Consider the following 6385-nt stretch of genomic DNA (forward strand, 5'->3'; position numbering starts at 1 on the left):
TATATGATTTCACTGACATATTAGTTTTTATTAGAAAAATTAACATATATATACTGTTTCTAGTGTAAGCAGAGTATGGTTTATTGAAAGGTGACTAAATTATTATATATAGTGTCCATAACAAATTACACTTATGCATTATTTAAATGACTGATGACATTTATAGAACATATGCTATGATATTAATTTTCGTCACTTATATATAAATTTCATCAACTCGACCACTTACTCCTCTTACCCCCACCTCGGGGAGAATAGATTGCTTATCAGTATTCTCTGTCCAACTCTGTCTTGATCGCATCAATATAAACACAAATAATTAAATTAAACCTAATCAGATATGATAAATCTATCATTTATTTTTATGATGGACAATCTATTCAATGCTTAGTTTATGTGAAGATATCTTGTAAAACCTTAGTAATGAAACCTATTGTTGTCATTAATAAAAAAAAGCACAACACGAAATTATGAAAAGAAGAAAAAAACAAGTTTAATATGGTGGGTGTAATGTTTGGAGAAATTATTTATATTATTATCAATTAACCGAATGATGTGAAATCAACATAATCTCAGAATGGGTTTTTGTGGATATTATAGTAATTGTAATAGTTGAGATCAATGGTCTAAAGGTTAAATGTTCGCGCGCGTGACCGATAGGTCCTGGGTTTGAATTTCGCGGGGTGGGATCATGGATGAGCACTGCTGACAAGTCCCACAATAGGACGAAACGGCTATCCAGTGACTCCACGTTTTCCATGGTGGTCTAGCTTCAATTGACTCATGATCTCAACTATGAAACATAATCTGTTTGAATAAATAAATTGATATACTTTTAATACCCCAATGAGTAAAAAAATGAGATTTTCTGACGTTTCGTAACTCATTGTAAGCCACTTCTCCAGAGAATAAATAACCAAATTAACATTAATCCGAGTTTAAATAGTACAAAGGAACAACACGAATATTAGGTGTGATCAATCAAAAAACAGGTTTAAGTTATTCATACCAGATGTAGATGGCGTCGAGTCTCGATTGACTATGATCACTACTACAGTAAGAATACGCGCCCAAAGTTGACATGGTTCCTTTGATAGCTCGTAAACCAGAAGACTGTAACTAGTCCAGATAGAGTATATTTATTGGCGATACCGTAGTATCGAATGAATATCGAGGCGCGCCAAAGATTACAGGCAATAAGAGCAGAGCGTAAGAAAGTTCGAACCAACAAGATAGATAGCGGAACGAGAAGTCTGAGTTATTCAGATCTGTTTTTTGATTGATCACATCTAATATTCGTGTTGTTCCTTTGTACTATTTAAACTTAGATTAATGTTAATTTGGTTATTTGTTCTCTGAAGAAGTAGCTTACAATAAGTTACGAAACGTCAGAAAACCTAATTTTTCTACTCATTGGGATATTATAAATACATTAATTTATTTATAACAATCTACCCAATGCTCAATTTATTCAAAATTATCAAATCAATACTTGGTAATGATACCTATTTAATCTATTTGAGATAGTGATTAACCGTAAGCATGATTACTATGAGGTAAATTTTTGTCATCGTTATATAGACAGTAGGTAGTGTATATCTAAACCATAACTGTTTATGCAATTGCATCATCGATGTTTTCAGTAATTTATTTATAGACAATATGTAAATCTGTATAAACAAACAAATGACGTTTCAAGCCTCAATTCAGGAAATAGTAGTCGGATCTTAGGTTGAAAATATATTTAAAAACGAACCTATCAACTTAGACATCGATTAGCTAAACGCATTTTTTCAACAAAAAAAGCTATATAAAAATATAAGGTAAACCAAAAATCAGTAATCAGTGGAAATAGTTATAGTGTTACTATGTGCAAAAAGCTGGATAGTATTTGTTATCAACTGTCATAACGGCTTTTAAATCTGTGACGCAATATCGAAAAAATGTAATAATTATAATTTAATGAAATTTCAGTTTATCCTAAAATGTACTGTGTGTGCACAATAAGTAATAGTATTCATTATAATTTATTTATATATACCAAATATATTAAGTAATGTCAAAAGAAAACGTCATTTATATTCTACTCAATACACAAATTAGTGTAACAAAAGAATGATTGAAAAGGAATTATTTTGACGATAACAGTTCACCTTGAAATTACTATTATTACTAATATTAGGACTGTAACCTGGAGAAACGGCTGATGCTTGAAACTAGAAGGCAAAGGAACTTTTCTGACCCAAAGGAGAACAAGAATACTGATTAGTGAAGAAAACTGGTGATACCATTTAAACTATATTTCAAGTTGTTGTACCAACAGACAGCTGATATCGACTACTTAAACCTGTGAAGCAAATAAAGTAATTAAGAACATTATGGTAAGAGATAAGCATTTATTTAACTCAAACATCAACCAAATGAGTATTTGAATACCCTAACTTTTACATCATTCTTATCTACACTTATCAACGGTTAGATTTGCATAAGTTTAAATGAGGGATACTTGAAGCTAATTATTCAATATCTTACTGTGTAAATACCACTTTATAATACAAAAAAATTAATATTCTTCCTTAAAATGTTATTGCTTATCATAGATTGTTTGATACAATTAAATCAATTCCTTACGTCGCTCGCACCGCAACCTTTACGGATCATATCAATAAAGTTTTAAATGTAAATCACTAGGTTTCCTTCGTGCTAAATTTTAGCTTATAGATTTTATTATTTCCTATCAAGTATATTAGATTCAAAAAACATCATTTTATTTAGTGGGGTTGCAGAAGACTTTATAAATAAAGCATTAAAGAATAATATTCTCATACAATAATGTAACAACATATGCATGAATAATTTTTTTACACTGGTTTAAATAAACAGATTTAAAGAAAAATTTAGTATACTATAAATGACCAGTCGTGGTGTATATTACTTATGTGCATAGGTACAAGTAGTATGCGAAACTAATCCAAAGTTCAATGGTTCGGTAGAAGGCTAAAACATTCGAAAAAACAACAGTTCAAGAAAATCGACAGGAATTGTAAATTAGAAGAATGAGACAGAATATAGGGGACAATTGATGTATAGCTCTTATATTTTACAATGAAATTCTGTAATTTTGTATGAATTAATAAATCGGTTTTCTAGACCTGAGCTCTCGTTCAGTAAACAATGATATACAAATTATTCGACCAACTGCGTATTGCCTCGATATACCACAGTATGCACATATACCAATTAAAGACTGACCAGTTGCAGTCCTAAACATCAATGGGAAGATTCAAACAAACAATACTATGTGAATTTAAACTTCATCCCATTGTACAAGTAAGTGACTATCAGGACTCATTGGCCGAGTAGATAACGCAATGGCGTTTGAAGCGAAAGTTTCTGGGTTCGAGTCCCAGAGTGAACATCAACTCTGAGATGCAGGTACATCCGGCTGACGAATCCCAAATAAGACGAAACGCGCTTCCTGGATTCCACTGCTATCCACTATCCATCTTTGCTTATAGGATATATAAATAGATATGGATGTATACATTATTTACATAAAATTAGTTTTACATGTAAATAATTTCTCCTAATATAATTCAAATTGAGAAACTTCTGTTTCTAAAAATAAATGTCTTGCCAAATAATAAAAAAAATTTTTTTTTCATTTTTGAACTATTTAAAAATAGAAAAATTAAAATATACCAAAGAGTTTTTTTTTTAAAAAAAGAAAAAATCCCAAATAATACGTTCAAATTATTTTTTTTAAAGAATAAATAAATCCCTGTTGTATTATTCAAACAAAAAAAGTTTCATTTATCCCATTCTACTTCATTTTGAAAGAGAAAAAATACTCTATTTTTGTCTTAAAAATATAATTGACAGGTAAAGAATTGAAAAGAAAAAAGTTATAAGGGAAAATACCAACGAATAATATGAAGAAATTACATTAGAAATTACAAGCAAAAGGATGCATTTTTTTCTTCTACAAAATAATCATAAAATGTAAAGGATTCATTGAATAAATTATCTAGAATAAGTTGTCTGAAGAAGTGGATTATGTGAAGTTACGAAACATAGGAAATATAATTTTTCCACTCATTGGGAGATAACAGAAAATGTATATTTAAATTCACTTGGTGTAGTTTACTTATAATTTCCCATTTTTATTTAGGACCGCAAATGATGAGTCTCTTATTGTCATATATGTGCATCCTATGCAGACTGCCTCGATATTGCCTGAAGTCACAAGCTTCATAAGCAAAGATGGATAATGACTATGTATTTATTTATAAAATAAATGTTTACTCAAAGACAAGAAATATAATTAGCTAGAGTTATTATGAACGTTTCTAATAATAAATAAATTTTTAGATTTACTCCAGTTTATTTAAGTTTTCACGCCGATTTATGTCAAATTCGTAAAATTTAATTGATTTTAAAATGACATTTATGTGTACAAAATCAGCTAAATTGTTTTACTTCATCTTATTGTTTATTATCAATAAAATTAGGTTAAGTGTATTGACAAAGAGAAGAGGGTAAGTTAAATGACATTTAAAAAAATTCAGTATTTTGTTTACGATTTTCAGTTTCATTTAATAATGAAAATGAATTAACCCGTATATATACAAACTGTTGTAGGCATCTTATAAGACCCTTTCAACCCCGTAGGAAAATCCCATGGGTTTTCTTTTTTTGAAGTAGAGTCATGTTCGATCATCTTATATAAACAATGCATAATCTAAAAGAAAGAGTAACGTTTACCTAAAAGATATGTTGTTTATTTTGAAATATTTTTGAATGATGTTTTCACATAGTCGACTGAGGTATCAATAAGCTGTTTGATAGAAACTCGTCTACTGGAAGCATAAATTATAATTAAAGTCGTCAGGTTCTAACTACTTGTGTTTTTGGCTGATCAAAACCTTTAAACCATGACATCTTTGTATTAGAAATTATTGATTGTTATTAATAGCTAATCGCCAACCGAAAATAAATCATTTTATTCTATACTTTAATATCTAGAAAGTTATACACAAATGGGATCAGGTAAATTGTGCAAATCTACGAGCTTTTCATACAGATAACATTCTCTATTAGTCATTATGGCTATATCATCTTCCGAAAAAATTATTCATTTTTAAAACATAACTGCTTGACAGTTACCAATGTATTTAGCTAATAAGAATCATTTGACAAGTAATGTGTATGTCCATTTCAACTCAACTGTAAACATTACAGGTTCGTGGAAAAAGTTTACAACTAAACTCTTTGTGAGGAATTTAAAGCAACTACATATTTGTTTAAATTTAAATGTGTATAGTTCAAACATAAGACTCTCTACTGATTTCCAAATACATCCATAGCTAAAACAATATTTCAATACAGAACGAAGTTAAATATTTTTTATTATACTCTAGTGAAAATAATTAATACAAAAGGATCTAGTAATATTCGTTTTACTGTATGCATTACCCAGTTTAATTGTCCATTGAAGATGATTAATTGATCAATAAAATCAATTCAAAAGAATTTTCTTTTCAACGAAATTAATTACTTAAGCTGTACATTTGTACTCATAGTAGCATGGTAATTATACATATGTCTATGGGAAGATAGAAAAGATTGTGTCGTTAAATAACTCAGTACTCCACTAATCAAATGACGTTACGTAATAGTCAAGGGGTAAAGGATAAAAAATTTTTACTTCACTGAATCCTCTTTATTTTTTATTCAATGACACAATGGGTTATTACAATTATCAAAATAATTTGTCAATATAGACCAGCTTGATCTTTATTAGCATCATTTCCGAAAATCAATAACATTATAAGACTGTAGAAAATTTAACAATCCAGTGATTCAAGCATAAACTCTGTTTATAAAAAAATACTCATTTTCCTATTTTGTTTTTCTTATTTCATATACATAATAACCAGTTTAATAATCTCGTAGATGCCGAAGAGTCTCAGACGGCCGTTCAGTGCTTCTAGGTGTTGAGGATGTTAAATCTCCAGAACTAAATGAGGGATGACTTATTTTTGTAATTTTATTTAGAAAATTTGAATTTCTTCGTTTTCGCGCCAAAAGCACTTTTTCCACTTGAATGTTGTATTTCCCATTTCGGAAAATCTTAAACGCTATTGATCCGCTGTACCTTTTAATACGCTATTTTGTAATGCTTTCCAAGGAAAATTTTATGTTGCACATATATATATATATATGATTTCTTCCTGTTGCAATTGCTTGTGCCTCTGGCTGCTTACGGAATATATCTTCCCCACTTCTACCTTGGACTTATCACTCTAGTTGCTGGGTCTGGAACGCGTCAGTATAGATAGCTTATTGGTCTCTGGTCACATGTCTTTGTTCCATTCGCTGACTA

At 29.6% G+C, this 6385-nt stretch overlaps 1 non-coding gene across 1 annotated transcript; it reads left to right on the forward strand.

Moving 5' to 3' along the window:
• Positions 1-3345: 3345 nt before the first annotated feature.
• On the forward strand, positions 3346-3417 carry Smp_tRNA_02038_Pseudo_TTG.1.1. Its single transcript has one exon. It is a non-coding gene (tRNA).
• The last annotated feature ends 2968 nt before the right edge of the window (positions 3418-6385 follow it).

The sequence above is a fragment of the Schistosoma mansoni genome, chromosome W (assembly GCF_000237925.1).
Source record: "Schistosoma mansoni strain Puerto Rico chromosome W, complete genome".
Lineage (NCBI taxonomy): Eukaryota > Metazoa > Platyhelminthes > Trematoda > Strigeidida > Schistosomatidae > Schistosoma > Schistosoma mansoni.